Source organism: Dendropsophus ebraccatus, chromosome 7 (genome assembly GCF_027789765.1).
Source record: "Dendropsophus ebraccatus isolate aDenEbr1 chromosome 7, aDenEbr1.pat, whole genome shotgun sequence".
Lineage (NCBI taxonomy): Eukaryota > Metazoa > Chordata > Amphibia > Anura > Hylidae > Dendropsophus > Dendropsophus ebraccatus.
Window position 1 is genome coordinate 30,098,224 of NC_091460.1, and position 21,455 is coordinate 30,119,678.

A 21,455-nucleotide genomic window follows, 5' to 3' on the forward strand; every position below is an offset into this window, starting at 1 on the left:
CTGGGTGACCTCCATCATACTGAGTATAAGATACTGGGAAAGCTGGGTGACCTCCATCATACTGACAAGATGCTGGTAAAGCTGGGTGACCACATAATACTGAGTATAAGATGCGTAGAAAGCTGGGTGACCTCCATCATACTGAGTATAAGATTGGGGGAAAGCTGGGTGACCTCAATTATACTAAGTATAAGATGGGTAGAAAGCTTGGTGACCTCCATTATACTAAGTATAAGATACTGGGAATGCTGGGTGACCTCCATCATACTGAGTACAAGATACTGGGAAAGCTGGGTGACCACATCATACTGAGTATAAGATGCTGGAAAGCTGGGTGACCACATCATACTGAGTATAAGATGCGTAGAAAGCTGGGTGACCACATCATACTGAGTATAAGATGCTGGAAAGCTGGGTGACCACATCATATTGAGTATAAGATGCTGGAAAGCTGGGTGACCTCCAGTATACTGAGTATAAGATTGTGGAAAAGCTGGGTGACCGCCATCATACTGAGTATAAGTTGCTGGGAAAGCTGGGTGACCACCATCATACTGACTACAATACAATATGCTGGGAAACTGGGGTTTCTGTATTTTGAATATAGTTGTTATCGCTTTTGCTGGAAGTCTAAAATTATATTATCACTGGAGTTCTCATTTAAATGGTCAATGTCACCAGAAAAAAATGTTTCATATGTCATAAAAACATATTAAAAAATTGTATTGGTCAGAGTGTGAATGTTCAGACAGCAACCAATCAGAACAAACTGGGAGAGGTCCATGCTCCGTATGTTCCCTCAGCTCTGCGCCACACGACTGTGACGGTCACATAATGAAAGTCTTTGGGGACATCTTGCTAAAATGAACGAGTGGGGAGTGAGGCTTTGGCAGTTCGTGTCCAAAATACCCAAAATAGTGCAGCATGCAGAACAATTGTTATTTGTTCAAATGACACCATGCCAGAAACCAGATGTGCCTAATTATTATCAATAATTAATATCCTATAGTTCTGCATGAGTGCATATTGTTCTGTATGGTTCTGTATGGCTGCATATTGTTCGGTATGGCTGCATATTGTTCGGTATGGTTCTGTATGGGTGTATATTGTTCTGTATGGGTGTATATTGTTCTGTATGGTTCTGTATGGGTGCATATTGTTCTGTATGGTTCTGTATGGGTGTATATTGTACTGTATGGGTGTATATTGCACTGTATGGATGCATATTGTTCTGTATGGTTCTGTATGGGTGCATATTGTTCTGTATGGTTCTGTATGGGTGCATATTGTTCTGTATGGTTCTGTATGGGTGTATATTGTTCTGTATGGTTCTGTTTGGGTGTATATTGTACTGTATGGTTCTGTATGGGTGTATATTGTACTGTATGGTTCTGTATGAGTACATATTGTTCTGTATGAGTACATATTGTTCTGTATAGGTGTGCATTGTTCCGTATGGTTCTTTATGATTGCATATTGTTCTGTATGAGTGTATATTGCACTGTATGGTTCTGTATGAGTGCGTATTGTTCTGTATGGGTGCATATTGCACTGTATGGTTCTGTATGGGTGTATATTGTACTGTATGGTTCTGTATGAGTACATATTGTTCTGTATGAGTACATATTGTTCTGTATAGGTGTGCAATGTTCCGTATGGTTCTTTATGATTGCATATTGTTCTGTATGAGTGTATATTGCACTGTATGGTTCTGTATGAGTGCGTATTGTTCTGTATGAGTGTATATTGCACTGTATGGTTCTGTATGAGTGCGTATTGTTCTGTATGGGTGCATATTGCACTGTATGGTTCTGTATGAGTGCGTATTGTTCTGTATGAGTGTATATTGCACTGTATGGTTCTGTATGAGTGCGTATTGTTCTGTATGGGTGCATATTGCACTGTATGGTTCTGTATGGGTGTATATTGTACTGTATGGGTGTATATTGTACTGTATGGTTCTGTATGGGTGTATATTGTACTGTATGGATGCATATTGTTCTGTATGGGTGTATATTGCACTGTATGGTTCTGTATGGGTGTATATTGTACTGTATGGGTGTATATTGTACTGTATGGTTCTGTATGGGTGTATATTGTACTGTATGGATGCATATTGTTCTGTATGGTTCTGTATGGATGCATATTGCACTGTATGGTTCTGTATGGGTGTATATGGTTCTGTATGGTTCTGTATGGGTGTATATGGTTCTGTATGGGTGTATATTGTACTGTATGGATGCATATTGTTCTGTATGGTTCTGTATGGATGCATATTGCACTGTATGGTTCTGTATGGGTGCATATTATTTTATCTGGAGCAGTTTTGCAGCATCTGCATTTTTTTTTTCATTCTTCTCCTTCAATGATCAGGAGCAGGAAAAAAAAAAACATAAGTGTGTGTGGATATTATTCACATAGGCCAGGTTCACTCTATGTAAAGACAATAGCCATATTTTATAACAATGGCCGTAGTTGGGCTAAAAAAAATGCATAGTGTGAACCTGGCCATACATTGCAAATACACATACATAGTTCAGTCATACATACAGTCACACTTACTTTTGTGCAGTATAACTGGACATCTTCTAGTAGAATTAGAAATCCTAATGCTATGGGGAACAGCAGCCAGAAGTGTGTGGGGGCACAGCAGCCAAAATGGGGGAGAACACAGTAGTCTGTGGGGGGGGGGGGCACACTTCAGCCTTAGGAGGTACATAGCAGGTACAGGGGGAGAGGGGCTAAGCCTATGGGAGAGGGGGCAGCTATAGGGGGAACAGAGCAGCAGCTACAAGGGGTTGGGGGGACAAGTGCTAATGTGTTTGCTTCTCTCAGCCCAGCTCAGCAGACTCCCCCCTCCTCTCTGTCCCGACCTCCCTCCTATGTACAGGCGGAAGTACCTGACATATACAGCAGCTGAGCCCAGAGCAGGACAGGAGGGGGGATGGGCAGGAAGCAGGATCCTGTAGCTGGGGGACGCTGTGTGGCTGGAAGTTAGCAGCCTGTAGCCTCCTCCTCACCACACATACAGGGAGTTGGGCAGTCTGCACAATAGTTGTATCTGCAGACAGCTGATCTCCGCTCTGGCAGCACAGGCAGCTGCTGTGAGGACACACACAGGACCTGCTGGGGGCAGCTGGAGCGTCAGGCACCTATGTTACCTCACAGCCGACAGTCAGTGAGTGTAACTGAATGTGTATAATAAGCTGTGCTGCCTGCACTGTCGGCCCTGCTGTCCTCTCCCCCTTCAGCCCATCGCATCACAGACCGGCCCTGCAGCAGCGCAGCTTCTTTGTGTGGCAGAGAGGAGAGCGCTGGGGCGGTAAGCAGCCCTCTAATGTACTGGGGAAGATCGGCCCGGGGGGCTGATGCCACCCTGCCCCCCGGCCCAGCCCGCCCCTGTATACAGCCCAGCATACCTATATATATATATATATATATATATATATATATATATATATATATAATCACTTTATTTCGATTGGTCAGAATTAGATTTCCTTAGTTATAATAGTATACTGATAATAGAGGAAAACTTTAAAATATAACCTTTATTTATTTTTACCTTGTTAAAACTCTCAGTTAATTGAATCAGCAAATTTATTCTTTATATTTTACTTTTTACTTATACAGTGGCCATCACCAAAACACCGTACACAAATTCATCAGGATAGTTCATATTGCACTCATAGAAATTGCACAATCCTTATAATGGTCGTATTGCACTATTCACATTGTCTTTGCACTTTTCCCGCAATTGTGTGATGTGCATAGCAATTATAAAGTGCTTAGTCTCAAGTTCATATTGCACCTTATTATATAATATTGAATATTAAGGTGCAATATGAACTTGAGACTAAGCACTTTATAATTGCTATGCACATCACACAATTGCGGGAAAAGTGCAAAGACAATGTGAATAGTGCAATACGACCATTATAAGGATTGTGCAATTTCTATGAGTGCAATATGAACTATCCTGATGAATTTGTGTACGGTGTTTTGGTGATGGCCACTGTATAAGTAAAAAGTAAAAAATAAAGAATAAATTTGCTGATTCAATTAACTGAGAGTTTTAACAAGGTAAAAATAAATAAAGGTTATATTTTAAAGTTTTCCTCTATTATCAGTATACTATATATATATATATATATATATATATATATATATATATATATATATACACACACAGCCCAGAATACCATTATATATATGCAGCCCAGCATACCAATATATATACAGCCTAGCATACCATTATACATATACAGACCAGCATACAGTAGCCCCCTATCAGTGACAGCTACAATATCCATGGATAGTGACAACCAAAATGTCTCTATAACACTTAACCCCAGTCTAATGTATCTGTATATTAGTGCTGAGACATACAATAACCCTATGGTCACAGCAGCTTGGACTGGTAATGAATGACCGCCCCCATTAAGCGCTGGTTTCGCCTTCGGTCGTCACTTCTTATGTTTGTTTTATTTATTTTTTCCCTTATTCAGCAGAAATTCTGACAGATGAAGGTAAAAGCTGCAGAAGGAGCTGAGATTCAGCTGCTTTATATCATTTACATCAAGCTCTAAATGACAGCTTGTAATATAATCGTGTTCTACAAGTGACTGCATTTAATCCGTTCCTCGCCACGGAGCCGGCGTCACTGCGTGCACATCAGAGCGGACAGTGCATGGAGCTGAGGAATAATATATAACATGGGGTCAGGAACCTGGGATAAAGCTTGTTATGGAGAGCTCCTTTTACTATGACATTTACATATACTGTATATAGACATTCATACACACCCAAGCGCACATGTAACACAGTGTCTTGACACTGAACACAGACCCTTATATGTTGTGGATATGGTGGAGCCTTGGATATTGATGATATAATAACATAATTGATGATATAATAACAATGTAGGGTCAGCTACACACACTGTCTGGCATATCATCATCTGTTTGTCAAGCTTGAGAAAGATCTCATTGAGAAGACTGAAACGTTGCACATGTTGGGTGAATAAATGAAATCACTGCATTCACATATTTGCAGAGAGCCGCCCTCTTCCTTGGTTGTTATCTCCAGTCCAGATATCACCAGGATCCCAGAGTGTCTTTACCTATGCTCCCCGCCAGTGATCCATCCTTAACTCTGCTTCTCAATGAATCCACCTTGCTCCTCTTCTGCCAATCCCTCTCACTACCAACAATTGAGTTTAAATTGCTTACAAGGCCGTCTACAGCCCTTCCCCTCCATACATCTCTGACCTCCCGATACCACCCCTCAAGCTCTCCCCTTGTCCGCTTCTCAACAACCTCCAAGATTTCTCCTGATATTTCCCCATACTCTGGAGCTTAGTACCCCAACCCATCCGGCTCCCACCCACCAAAGGTACAACCCACAATAACCCTGTAGCCGCCTCTCCGCACTGTGACCAGCCGCTCCCCTTACTAACTGTGTCCTCTCCTTGTAGAGTGTCAGCCTTCGCAGGCATCGTCTTCTCACCTTCTGTATTAGCCCTACATAGACTGCCTGTATGACACGGAGACTGCCACGATTCCACGGCAGAGAGTTCTGCCATGGAATTTTGCCAGTTTTACTCCGCGTGAACTGGCCCTTATGGTACTTTATGGAGGGCAAAATATTACTGATACTCTATAGAAGAAACGCTATTACTAATATTCTATAGAGGGCAAAATATTACTGATACTCTATAGAGGGAACACTATCACTATTACTCTATGGAGGGCACATTATTAATAATATTCTATAGAGGGAACACTATTACTGTTACTCTGTGGAGGGAACACTATTACTATTACCTACATATACTCTATGGAGACCACAGGTCACACTATTACTAATAATCTATGGATAGCACACTATTATTATTACTCTATGGAGATCACACTATTACTATTACTCTATGGATAGCCAACTATTACTAACTATCTATGGAGGGTACACTAATACTAATACTGTATGGAGGCCACACTATTACTGGTACTCTATGTATGGCACACTAATACTAATACTTTGTGGAGGGCACACTAATACTAATACTCTATAGATGGCATACTATAAATGGTTCTCTATGGAGGGTACACTAATACTAATACTCTATAGAGGGTACACTAATACTAATACTCTATGAAGGCCACACTATTATTGGTACTCTATGTAGGGCACACTAATACTAATACTTTGTGGAGGGCACACTAATACTAATACTCTGTAGAGGGCATACTATAATTGGTACTCTATGGAGAGTACACTAATACTAATACTCTATGGAGGCCACACTATTATTGGTACTCTATGTGCGCTGGGCACTCCGCTGAGAGAAGTGGTAGATGGTAGTACCAGGTAGGAACCCAGTTAGCCACTTGCCTGATGGTATGTCACGGTATGGGCACGAGGGATAGCAGCTGTAGACCGGGAACCTGAGCAAGCGGAGGCCGAGCAATTCTTTGTTGTCCTCAGTCAGGGCACCAATAATTACACCAATGCCAAGGTTTAGAAACAATGGTAGTTGTGTATTTATTATAACGGTGGTAACTAGTAGCAACAGTCTCTCCGGATGCAACCGGGAATAAGGCAGACTTGGATAAGGCAGAGTAATGGGTGATGCTGCAATAGGCTGTGATGATAGCGTACTGAATGATGGGAGTAGTAGTGATACTGAGGATAAGATGCTGGGCGGAATCAAACTGAGATGAATACTTGCTGTTGATGATTAGAGAAGATGATGAGAGGAATGACTGAAGAACGGTACCCAGATCTTGTGGTTAGGATGGGAATCTTGAGAACTTGAGAATAGAACACAGCCAGGAACACTTCTGGTAAGTGCAGCAGCAGGTACCGCAAGGTTGCGGCCTTGTGACACAGGAGCAGCAGCAACTCACACCCTGTCCCCCTTAAGGTGGAAGACAGGACTTAGGCAGACAGGAAGTCACATGGTATTCCCAGCCAAAGCTCGATGGCCATTGGGGGTTACCATGGAAGCAGGGCAGTCACGTGACACCAAGCCAATACATAATCACACCATTAGGACATATGGGACCAAATATACATGAGAAGTACCATACTTGAACACTGGGGGGCGACATAATACCCTCAGGCACTGATAACTGAACATGCATACAAGAAATGAATGAAATAGCAGACCTGAACACTGAGAGGGGTAACACAATACACACAGTTTGCAGTGGACCATAGCTTTCCAGAACAGAACTGGCCATAATAACGGTGCAGAGATAAAGTGACAAATAAATACTCTGTTCTGGGACACTGCATATGTAGGGCACACTAATACTAATACTCTGTGGAGGGCCCACTAATACTAATACTCTATAGAGGGCATACTATAATTGGTACTCTATGGAGAGTACACTAATACTAATACTCTATGGAGGCCACACTATTATTGGTACTCTATGTAGGGCACACTAATACTAATACTCTATGGAGGCCACACTATTATTGGTACTTAGTGGGGGTTACACTGTCACTGCTTCTCTATAGGGGCAAATTGTGTTTAACACTGAATGGAGGCCACATATATCTAGCACTACAATACCCATCAGATCAGAGGCTCTTTAAATTGACATAAAGCTGCAGCTTCCTCCTGAAAGTAGGTTCTAAAGCAGCTGAGATGTTCTGTATAACTTACTATAAATTCTTAAGAATTCCCTCGTCCTACAGCCGACCCTCCATTGTCTTCAGTAATTCACATTAGCGTGCACATCATCCTATATATAACCCACCGGTAAGAATGTGAAATTATCCTCAACAAGAATGGTGGGGGATGTGATAAGCAGCCAAAATGTGAGTAAAACAATCAGCTGTCAGCCTGGGTGCTCCCACCCTGCCGCCCCCCATCAGCTCTAATAGAGATATTGCCTAGACATGAACTGCTGTGTTAGTCAGCATTAACAAAGCACAGCTGCCGCCGCCACCGCCGCCACTTCACCAGCCATTATCACATCCGCAGCCCATGAGTCTCTTCCTTCATGTCATTATTTACAGGACTTGTAGTGTGAAATGTCATGGCGACATCCTCCCGCATCCTCCGCTTCACCCGTACATCTGTCATTCAGCTGACATCTCCTAAGTGCTGTGCGTTCTGCCACATGTAATGCACGGGCTGCACCTGCTCACACTGTCACCGCATACACAAGCCATGGAAAATTACTTTGGCGTCCAGATGCCACGACGTCACCGGAATAGCCGCGATGACTGTAGCGGGAGCCGTGAGAGGTTAATTAATTGTAAACATTTAGAGGCTGCTGCGCTAATGAGATCTTCCAAAGAGGAATCAAATCCCATCTGAACAATAGAAAAACCCCTAACTAGATATCAGTGTCCGATGTGGCGAGGCAACGTACATTGTGAGCGGTGTGTGCCGCGCCACCGGGGAGGTGTTAACCCCTTCACCTCACAGTCCTTAAAAGTACAAACAAAAATGGGCCTCTGTCTGTGATTCTGTCATCTCCTGTTCATTCGCTTTTCATTTTTTTCATTGTTTCAGTTTTGGGGCAGTTGTCATTTTTTTGATCAATTTTTATTCCATTCTGGAATTGTAGATTTTATTTTATTTTTTCCTTTTTTCATGTCCCACAATTGGATTTTCACAGTGATCAGCAGATCACTGCTGTTAGGGCCCGTTCACACTACGGACATGTGAATTCTTTGAGCGGAGAGGCGAGGGGAGTGGAGATGTGCAAGGCATCTCATTGAAAAAGATAGCAGGCGAGATTCGGGGGGGTTCTGAGTAGAATTTCAGCGCCGATTCCATAATGTGGAATGGTCCCTAATACACTGCACTAGTCATCTAGTGCAGTATATTACAGCATCTATTTAGCCGACAGGCAATGTCCCTGGATGTGCTGCAGACATGGCTGTGTACACAGGCATCCATGGCAGCTCACAAGGCCCCCCAGCTACCATAGAGATGCGTGGACTGGAGGTCCTCGACAACATGTAAGTATGCAGCATATCTCCTGCTCTGTACTCTTGTCACAGTCAAAATCTGACTGCGGCATATAAAGAGTTAATCTACCGAAGGTTCCTCCATTCCTATCCGGGAACTCCAATAAAATATCAAGGCTTTATTTCTTATCCTTTAAAAATTCATGGGTCAGTTGCAACCAATGGCACCTGTTCCTCTTTGCCACAGTATACGTGAGCATCCCGTTTTAGGTGGGAAGCAGATACCTGTGATGGAAAGTGAAAATGCAGTGTAAACCTAGCCTAACCACTTAGATGACAAAATCCCTATTAATGAGGCATCTAGGGGGTTAACTAAGTGGGATCAGTGTTAACTCTGATCCCGGCCACGGCCAACAGGTATTAGCTGTATAACACATCCGGCACCTTACTCTCTAACCAATATTATGACATATACGTATGCAAAATTTATTCCAGTTCCAGCCCTTTAACCCCTTAGATACCAGATCTACTTTATTTAAAGGGGTTATCCAGCACTACAAAAACATGGCCACTTTCCCCCTACTGTTGTCTCCAGTTTGGGTGGGTTTTGAAACTCCTTTCCATTGAAGTAAATGGAGCTTAATTGCAAACTGCACCTGAACTGAAGACAACAGTAGCAGGAAAAGTGGCCATGTTTTTGTAGCTCTGGATAACCCCTTTAAGGTTTTATTGGGATTTTCTCTCTCCTGTGTCACTCGGCTGCTGTCAGAGTCTCTTTTCAGATTCCTGCAGCAAAAACGACACCTGGATGGACCGGTCTGTTGGGATCCGTCATATGACAGCTCTTATAGTCTTATAGATGGAAGACGAATGTGAATAGCGCCTTAGATCTATGATAATCCTTGGGAGGGACCGGGAATTCCCTATAAAGATCCCACTTTGCCATTGTAACCACATCGATGTAACTCACGTTACTGACATGTTTATCTCTTGGCAATGTAACCGGAACAGTGATCAGTGATTGGTTTTCCAGGAACTCGATGTGACTGACACATAAGGACATTGCTATATATAAAGCTCCTTCTGATTTACACATTCGTCTATGTAACAGGCAGCAGCTGATATATAACATTTCATTACATGCCTATGAGGAAATGATCATTGTATAATCTGAGCCGCATACATGTAGCCGGGATAGGTTTTACAAGCTAGACATCGCTCCAAAAGAAAACCACAGATGATGGGATTGACCCCTTCACTGCCTTAGACCAACAAGAAACATAAACTTATCCTAATTTTCTGGACTGGTGCCTGTGCTTACACCTATGGCTGTTGGTATAATTACTATTGATCAGCACTGGCGGTGAAGAAGTGGATTCTGTTTAATATACTTAATGCAAGTAATATAATATATGATATATAGTATTCATAGGGGTTTTATTGCCTGTGTACTGCTAAGGGGTAAGGGTACTGTTGATCATGGACATTTGCTATAATGGAAGGCCATCACTATCTCACTTTATTGTACTTTCAAGGGTTAACTTGCACTGTGTTGTTCCATTGAGCACACTTGTATTGTGTTGTAGTATTGAACTTTGTTTGGTATGTAATGTGTCTGTTATATTCACTGTAATTGCACTGTACTTGCTCCATACTCTGAAGGGGTTAATGTAAATCCAAGCTGTGACGCAAGAAGCCTAGAAGCTGGTACAAGGCCGGCTTTTTTGGAGGGAAAAAAAACAGACATGTTGACTTTTGTTGATGTTGTTAATGTCTAGAAAGAAGCTGCTGTGTCATCCCCATAGACCTGAATGGAAACTCAATACAAGTCTATGGCAGACTAAAGTTGAAACATTGTATCTGTTAAGGCCGTGCTTCTCCATTCCTCTCCGCCCACTACTTTTTTCAAGTTTATTCTGTATAGGGAGAAAGTGGGGAGTAACTACTGTCTGGGGGTACTATTACTGAGTGGGGCAGTAAGGCTTTTATCAGTATCGCTCATCCGCCCATGTCTGCAGCTCTGGGCATGATATACAGATCGCAGATTCCCTTTACCTATGGAGGTGTATAAAGATGTGACCTCAGGTTAGCCCCACAACATAACCAACCATAATTTCTGACTGCCCTGTTTATTTTCTAAATGGCGGAGTAAGTGGTTGGAGTAAATGGTCCGGCCATTCGCAGTTTCTCAGTATCCTTCCCAGAAATGATCGGACAAAATTATGGGGGGGGAATGTATTTTTGGTGAAGCATAGAAAATTGGACAGATAGGGAATGCAACTAAAAAGTATTCCATTTGTTTAGAACGTGTGACAGACGAATAAACTTCTCCTTGCAGCGGCCGCGATAAAGACGTTCTAATTTCTTCCATAGTATCGGATGCTGGATGGCAATATGTGTTCCTGTCACTTAGCATAATTTTTATTTCATAAAGTAATTTGTCCAATATAACTACTAATCCCCCCGTCTCCGCCTGACGGATAATGATATATGAATTAGGTCGGGGTTACGTCAACGCAATTTTCTCCTGGCGAGTAAGATTAGGGCTTACATCAGGAGGCTGGAGATCCAGCACTTTTAATTCCTTCTTTTTTATTATGAGTTTAAATTGATTGTGTAGGGTAAAATTGAAAACTTTGCAGGCAAGGGAAGGAATCTGGTACAATGTCCTCTGGTAGCTCTCGTCCTGGAACTTTAAGATTTAGTAGTAGATTTTTTTCTCCCAGGTAACTTGCATACATCATTTGCCAGGTCCTTGTTCGGCAACTGGAGATCTATAGGATTGGAGGCCTTCAGAGAGCTGGGATGACACAGTGTCATCTGTTTCATCCCTGCTCTGCCGCATCCATACATTTTTTTTACTGAGCCAGATCATGTGACCTTTGAGCAACTACTCTTTGACTTTCACATTTTAAACTCCATTCTCTCCCTTTTAAATCTGCTCTCAATCCCACGATGCATTGGCACAACATCCAGAGCCAGAGCCATCTCTACCTGCCGGGAGGACAGTGTAATAATCTTCATCTCTATGTATATCTCTAAACTAATATGGTATACAGTCAGGGAGGCTGTCATCAAATCCGTTATAACTTTTTAACAAGACAGGTATAATCATCATTAGTCACTCTAATTTGGAGTTTCTGTCCATCATCTTCATCATACAGGAGATTCTGCTGGCCGGGATTGAGGAAGATAAACTCACTGCGGATCAATTAGGGTCAACTACCAAGGCAATTAATTCAGCATGTCGCCACATAGCAAGTCCTAGTTTCTAAAATCACATTTTTTTTTAAGTGAACCTGTCACTAAACCTGGCAAATATTTTCATAGCCCATAAAATAACAATTCTGGACCACGTACTTGTATAGCTGTGTGATGGGCCATTGCTCTATTATCCTTGCCTTACTGACAGCAGCTCCCTGTGTACCTCATAGAGCTAAAATCAGGCTCCCCTCCTCCAGACTGTGCTGCCCTGATCTGTTGTGAGTCTGTCCATAAGATGGCCGACATGGAGGAGCATGTGACCATGCCCCGCCCCCAGTGTCCACTACTAAGCCTGTATATGCCTATGGTTGATACTGGGGGCAGGGCATGGTCACATGTTGCTCCATGTCGGCCATCTTATGGACAGACTCACCACAGATCAGGGCAGCACAGCCTGGAGGAGGGGAGTCTGATTTTAGATCTTTGAGGTACACAGGGAGCTGCTATCACTATATACAGTGAATACACTTACTAATACTGTACACTGAACTATTTTACTATGAAGTGGCCGACCCCTTTAAGGTCCAGAATCTGATATAATTTCCAAAGGGTCGCCTGAGATCACATGACCCAACTAAAGGAAAGGATTCCAGGAATCAGATAAAAACGAACAACTAAATGAGGTAAAAGTAGCTGAATTATATATATTGGCTGACAAGCTACATAATGAAATATAAAAAGGAAAATTCCGGAGTGCTGCTTTAATGGCTAACATACAAATTTATTGATATCCTTGAGGGCCTGCTATAAATCCGCTTTACATATTGGTACATCGTTCATGCCTATATATAGGGACGGTCCCACACTCCTGCCTCATTCTAAGCTCGGTGAATTAAAAGCCAATACATTACCCTACCTGTGACAGTCATTAAACGTGATGGATAATCCTCTTTACAGCTAATGCCGCTGACAGACTAATGGAAGCCGCACTCACTATATTGAGATTTCACATTTGTTTGCTGTAAAGAATGTCCAAATGTATCAGCAAACACCTTGTTTATGGTATTAATAAAGTTTTATTAGTGTAATGCTATGCTCCTTTCTGGTCCCTGTCACCGTGAATGATATAACTCCCTCATTCCACCCGTGAAGCAAAGTATTTTTCATTCTGAGCTTTATGGCAATTTCCAGTCTATAAACATTATTAATACCTGGTGTGACTCTGCTTTATTAGTAGTCGCTGATAGAAAACCTCTCTATATCGTTGAATCTAACCGAACACAAACCTGTTTTATATTGGGTTTTCCTTATTACTTATTTATGGGGTTGACCTTTATGTTGACCTCCGCCGGTCTCTCCTCCCCCCAATTATATAAGGTGCTGATACATATGCATGGTCCTTTCTTCATAGTATACCGTTTCAGGTTTGTGTGGTTCCGACATCACTTTTTTGATATCACAGATCACCTTCTGCTGGGCTCCATTATAAGGCCATGATCACACAACGTAAGTTGAGTATAAATCACGGCCATTGTTGCCAATTTGCAACAACGGCCGTGATTAATACAAAGGTTTAAATACAGTCTCTCAGCATCACAGCACAAAAATGTTGCGTGTGGGTGCATGCCTCACCTAACCGGACCAGGCTGGCTTCAAATACCCAAAAAAACGCAAGAGACAGCACGTCCAGCAAAAATCCTTAGGGTTTATTCACACACCAATGCGACGTTTCGGCATAGTAGCCTTTTTCAAACTACTGTGCCGAAACGTCGCATTGGTGCGTTAATAAACCCTAAGGATTTTTGCTTGATGTGCTTTTTTTTTGCGTTTTTTGGATAATACAAAGGTTGCGTCCACTGCAGTCTGAGGGAATCCCGGACGCAGTGTATACACATAGTGGGACATTTATGAAACGTCCGCCCGAGGGGTATGCCAGGGAGAACGTGCAGATTCGCCCCTTCTCCCTGGCATACGCCTGCCGTATGCCCTGCTCACCCGATGGGTGGGCTTGGGGAGCTTAGGGGGACGTGACAAGGCAGGGAGGAGGCGTGGCCTCCTCCCGCACCTCATTTATCATGATTTACGCCTGCTCGCATGAATCATGGGGGCACGGGTTTGGGGGCCTGGCTGGCTGGTTTCACTAAGAGGTGTGCGCCTCTTAGTGAATCCTGCTGGGAAAAATGCGCAGGGCCTAATATAAGACCGGCGTGCTTGTTCGCTGATCTTCATAAATGTCCCCCATAGTGTACTGACATGTCAGTTTTGTGCGGCCAATATTCATTGAATAGCGGCTGCAAAACCCTGACAGTTCACACAACAGAGAGTGCAGCTCCGGCCACACTCTCCATTGTCGGCTATGGTGAATTGGGATGCGGGCAAACATGGAAGCGCCTGCATGCCAATTCAGCACAAATAAAGATCATCTGGCCAGAACTTCAGTACCGGCCGGGATGATCTTTACTGACATCGGCCGGTGTTTCACGTAGTGTGAACCTGGCCTAAAAGGGAAGCTAATAGTTTCAGTTGGTGTGGGCAGAGAGCTTTGCTGGATGGGTACTGCTCTTTGTTCTGGCTAAAATAAGGGGGAAATCATTCAGGACTAACGATGGCTGGCTGATGATAAATTGGCGCTCATACAGGTATAAATGGCTTAAATGGCTGCCTTAGGTGATAGGGGTGAGTATCTTTACAAAGTTGGGTTAAAGTGTACCTGTCATGACATATAATAAATAAAAAGTACCTGGAAAATACAAAGTTAATACTTGCATTATGTCATGTTCCAGGACTTGGTTTCATTCACTGACATGTGTCTATGTTATATTTCATTGCCTGTTTTTAGTTTGACCCTCCTGTCTTCCTGTACCCTAACTGTGATGTTATAGCTCCTTCCCTCTCCCTCATGTTAGCAGCCATTTTCTCCTACTGTTCCGTACAGCCTTGCTGTATCCTGCTGTTGACCCTGATCATTGTATATTCTTTTTATATCATTCTAACCAGCATTTCTACAAGATTTCTGCCTGGAATAAACCTGGAATCTTTCTACAATGCCTCTGCAGTAGCTATCTGATAAGTGGCTTGGAGTGAGTAATGACAGAATACAGTTACTGGGACTATCTCATACACCCCACACTTCCAGAATACATTATGTATGCTGTGCATTTTGATTGAAATTAATTTGCTCCGGCTGCCTGTTTACTGCCCCATTGTGCTGCCTATCATTCTGGGTTTCACTCTGAACTGGTGGGTGGAGCTATTTTATCAGTTCGTTTACTGATCTTCAGCACCGCTTGGCTGCTGGCCAATCAGCATTCATCATCACTGGGCCAACTGACCACTTCCTGCGTTTGGTGTCTTTTTTTTGCTGTTACTAAGGACCAAAATTCCTTAGTGACGGAGCCTCAACTGCAGAACTCCAGTAAGTGAGACACCTAGTGGCCGATTGTAAAGCATTGTACAGTATTTCATGTAGATAATAAGCAAAAAAAAAAATTAAGTGAATTGCAAAGAGGTAGTATATCACCTCCCCTGCTGATTTATGATTATTTATTGGTAATGAAATAGCCCACTTAATAGAAATAGTATCTGTGTTAATTTCAAAGTGAAGGCAGTGAAATAGATCTGTATCCAGATCCTCAGATTCCTGTTCATAATAAAAAAAAAGGTATATTTAATGCCCTAATAGTATGAGAGTACTATTACTGTACAGTACTGTACCCCAGTTATATCACTATACAGTGCCCAAACACTCTGCGTTTGATTACCGATGGCTGAAGAAGTTGGATGCAGCCCTAAGGATGCCTGGAAAACATGATGCAGCCATAGGCCATAGGCTATATCCATGTTTTCCAGGACTCCCTAGGGCTGCATCCAACTTCTTCAGCCACTGGTAATCAAATGCAGAGTGTTTGGGTTCAGACGAACCTGAGAGTGCTTGAGATTCGCTCATCTTTAGTGCCTAGCAGATCCAGCACATACTGTGCCTCATAATACCACCATATAACTACCATAATACTACTTACCGTAATACCGCCATACTGTGCTCAGGAAACAGCACATACATCCCTCATATAAAAGTGCACAGGCCTGGTTTTTCAGGTCAATAAATGTTGATTTAGGAATGTCTGCTGAGAGTAGTACTCCTATTGGGAGTTGTAGTAGCCCCTGTAAGGTGAAGGACACAGAGCATTTGTCCCCTTTCCTACAGAACGTACACTAATAACTCCTGTCTGCCACCGATGAAGAATCTCTATTATAATTTACAGTAGAAAAATCTTTCGCCTCGGGCGTCTGGAGCCCATTTTTCTTTGCCGATAGTAAATGTCTACCCGGTCTCATTTCCCTCCTAAAAAGCAGGTTGATTAATAATTATCTCTATTCATTGTCACTGTTCTCCAGCTAATTGTGATCAATTCACATTTATTACCGGCTTGTTATGTCCTTAAACCATATTAGCATGATTGTGTCCTAGAATACAAAGAAGACGCCTGTTCATGCAAAAAAGTTCTAGCTCGTGGCGACTCTTGTCATCTGGGTCCCTTAAAGTCAATAATTTTTAGGGGACACAACTATACAACTGTACTGTGTGCATCAATAATCACAATTAATGGGGCAGGTGTTCATGCATGTGGCCTGGTATATGTACAGTGCAGTGGTGGCAGTGGTTTTTCCCCAGGGGTACAGACAGTGCCCAGTTAAAGGAGAAGTCCGGCGAGACGTTTTATTAAAGTATTGTATTGCCCCCCAAAAGTTATACAAATTACCAATATACACTTATTACGGGAAATGCTTATAAAGTGCTTTTTTCCCTGCACTTACTACTGCATCTAAGCTTCACTTCCTGGATAACATGGTGATGTCACTTCCTGGATAAAATGGTGATGTCACGCCCCGACTCCCAGAGCTGTACGAGCTGTGGCTGCTGGAGAGGATGATGGCAGGGGGACACTGAGGGACACAGGGCACTGGAGGGACACTGAACATCCCCCTGCCATCATTCTCTCCAGCAGCCACAGCCCGCACAGCTCTGGGAGTCGGGTCATGACATCACCATTTTATCCAGGAAGTGACATCACCATTTTTATCAAGGAAGTGACATCACCATTTTATCCAGGAAGTGACATCACCATTTTTATCAAGGAAGTGACATCACCATTTTATCCAGGAAGTGACATCACCATTTTATCCAGGAAGTGACAGCTCCATTTTATCCAGGAAGTGACATCACCATTTTATCCAGGAAGTGACATCACCATTTTTATCAAGGAAGTGACATCACCATTTTATCCAGAAAGTGACAGCTCCATTTTATCCAGAAAGTGACATCACCATGTTATCCAGGAAGTGACATCTTCATGTTATCCAGGAAGTGAAGCCTTGATGCAGTAGTAAGTGCAGGGAAAAAAGTACATTCCCATAATAAGTGTATATTGGTGATTTGTATAACTTTTGGGAAGCAATACAATACTTTAATAAAAAGTTTAGCCAGACTTCTCCTTTAATGGTACTTGGCAGCGCCCATGATGTTCTGGTAGTATGGATGTAACCAAGTCACCAGAAGATAGAAGGACAAGGCCACAAGGCAGTGTAGTTCAACAGGTAACTTTCCTACAGGCCATACACATATGCTTCAGCTCTAATGGAAACAGTTTGAGTGGTGATGACTTAATCGGGTACTCCAGAAAAAAAAATTAACAGGTATCAGGAAGTTATATAGATTTGTAAATTACTTCTATTTAAAAATCACTACTCTTTCAGTACTTATCAGCTGCTGTATGTCCTGCAGGAAGTGGTGTATTCTTTCCAGTCTAACACAGTGCTCTCTGCTGCCACCTCTGTCCATGTCAGGAACTGTTCAGAACAGGAAAGATTTTTTATGGGCATTTGCTACAGCTCTGGACAGTTCCTGACATGGACAGAGGTGGCAGCAGAGAGTACTTATACAGAATACACCACTTCCTGCAATACATACAGCACTGATAAGTACTGGAAGAATTTAGAATTTTTAAATAGAAGTAATTTACTAATCTGTTTAACTTTATAACACCATTTGGTTTGAAAACATTTTTTTCTGTATAGTATCCCTTTAACCTGTAATACTGAGTAGAATGAGTAGAGGTTCATACGACTTTAGACAACTTGGTTCCCAATTGTAAAAAAGCATCCAAACCCAACCATTGGTCTACTAAGGTTTCTTAGTGTAGAACACTTTCTTGAAGGCCACAGAAGAATTGACCCTCAGCTACAACTGCTATACCTGGAAATCCTTTCACTGACTTAAAGGAAATGTAGATTTTTGTAGAACCTATATTTTTTTTACTAATTGAAACCGATACTGAAACAAGTTTTTATTCTAATCTGATTTTATTTTCTGACTGTTATTTCCCCCCCATTTTTGTCCATTATTATGGGAGCAGCCATCTTGCCTGAGATGTTCTTAACAGCATTTAGTGATATGCTTTACAGCAAGCCCCATGGACATAGACAACAATGAACAAGACCTGCCCCATTGACATAAATGGGAAACCTTACTGAACATTGTCTGTGACTTTTATTAGGGCATTCTATGGGGAGCTGGAGGCTGAACCGTGAGCTTTTTCCATTCTTTTCTCTACCTACTTGAGTTCATTCTATACAGATCAGTTTCTAGCAGCTTCTTCTTTATCAAGACTATGTTTTCCAGACTTGTCCTCAAGGAGCCCCGCCACGCCAAGTCTTAAGGATTTCATTAATATTGTCCAAGAGATTTAATTAGCCAGGAGATCGATAATTAGCAAATGTGTTTTCTCTGTTTGAAATCCTGGGGACAAGACTTGTTTTAGGTTCCTTAAGGACACGTTTGGGAAACACTGCTAGAAAGACTCATGTATTATAGCTCAATTTTGTACAAAGATGTAACAGGTATTACCTGGAGCAGGTATGGGGACCCTTCAGCCCAACAGCTGTTGCAAAACTACAACTCCCATCATGCCTGGACAGCCGAAGGCTGATGGGAATTGTAGTTTTGCAACATCTGTAGGGGGCGAAGGTTCCCCATCCCTGACCTAGAGGTACATAAGGTCTCTGCTGTTCTGTATTTCCCTATAGTAAGGCCACAGACCGCAGATTCCTAGGGCAAAAAATTCTTACTGATCTTTTACGCCAATCAGTTTAGCAGATGCTGCCCCCTTCCTAGACATGACCCATCCCATCAATAAAAAAATTCAACCTTCTGCCACACTGAATATATGGAGCTCTCACAGGAAAATATAAAGTGGGTGATGATGCATACAGTGAATGCATCACTGCTAAGCATTATAGAGGGTCAGGGAGTCTGGTGATTGAAAGGAGTCCCAGCACTTGTACATTATGTTGCACTATGTGTCACAGAAATGGGCAGGTCAAGAAATAGGCAGTAATCTCCTAAATTGTGAGTACGGGTTATTCTACTATCAAGATTTCTACAACTAGATCACCCTGGCAGAGTTCTGTACTGCTTAGGCAAGGTTCCCTAGGTAGGCCCCTAACCAGCTTCTATACAAGCCAAGTCTACCTACTTATCTTCAGTTAAAGGAGAAGTCTGGCAATTTTTTTTTTTATTAAAGTCTTGTATTGCCCTCTAAAAGTTATACAAATCACCAATATACACTTATTATGGGTAATGCTTATAAAGTGCTTTTTTCCCTGCACTTACTACTGTATCAAGGCTTCACTTTCTGGATAAAATGGTGATGTCACTTCCTGGATAACATGGTGATGTCACTTCCTGGATAACATGGTGATGTCACTTCCTGGATAACATGGTGATGTCACGACCCGACCCCCAGAGCTGTGCGGGCTGTGGCTACTGGAGAGGATGATGGCAGGGGGATGCTCAGTGTCCCTCCAGTGCCCTGTGTCCCTCAGTGTCCCCCTGCTATCATCCTCTCCAGCAGGCACACCCTGCACAGCTCTGGGAGTCGGGGCGTGACATCACCATGTTATCCAGGAAGTGACATCACCATGTTATCCAGGAAATGATATCACCATTTTATACAGGAAGTGACATCACCATGTTATCCAGGAAGTGACATCACCATGTTATCCAGGAAGTGACATCACCATGTTATCCAGGAAGTGAAGCCTTGATGCAGTAGTAAGTGCAGGGAAAAAAGCACTTTATAAGCATTTCCCATAATAAGTGTATATTGGTGATTTGTATAACTTTTGGGGGGGCAATACAATACTTTAATAAAAATTTATGCTGGACTTCTCCTTTAAAGGAGAAGTCTGGTGGATTATAAATCAGCAGCCAGCAGGGGGGAAATTGATTACAAGTACTAACTTACCTCTCCCTGTGCCTGCGGTGAGTGGCGGGACCAACTGCAGGACTCCCGCCGACCTCCAGGATCTCCGGAACTGACACGTTACAACCCAGGTGATGGATCGGCCGCTCAGCCAGTCAGTGACTCCGCTCTCCTCCACTCTCCACTCAAAGAATAGACATTTCAATTCTTTGAGCGGAGAGCAGAGACGCGTGAGCCCTCCCATAGAGATGCCGTTTGACACTGAGGCTGGCGGAATTCCGTGGTGGAGCCGAATTTAAGTGTGAACTGGCTCTTAGTGTATGTATTAACCATTTGCTCCCACCCAAACCTGCAACAAACAAACAAGCATATAAAATAGTATAAAATATAAAACACATACAATACAAGGAATCAACCAGACAATCCCCAACCAACAGACCCCATCGGGATCCTTGTAGGATATTGTATATATGCATTACTGGGACTGTACTGGAGGTACATGAAAATGCTACTATTTTGTTGTTTTAGGCTATTCTATGCACTGCATACTAATATTTGTTAAACTATTATCTTCCAAAAAATATAAAAAAAATTATCTAAAATAAAGCAAAATAAAAACATAAGCATAAAAACACATAAATAGTATGTCATATATGTAATACCTGTATAGTCTGTTGTATACTTTGCTATTATTATATCTTAGGGCCTAAATAAAAAATCATATAAAGCATTTTAAAAAAACTGTTATGCGGTCAAGTATCAAAAAGACTCTGTTTATCATTCTCAAGGTTGCGGGAAGTTTCGTGTACAGGATCAGAAGTCGTGTAGCCTCAGGTATCCCATGTATTATCTAATTTCATCCCGTCTACAATAGCAGAGTATAGGAAGGAGCTGTAAATTGTGTAGACAGCTGAATAGCATTACTGGCAGAGAGGGTGGCAGCCACCACCAGCATTGTAGGTTATTTTTATCAGCCTCTCGGAAAATGATATTGTCTTGTTTATCTTATTAATACTGTTATTGTAGAGAGGAGCGAAGGGCCGGATAGCGGGGAGA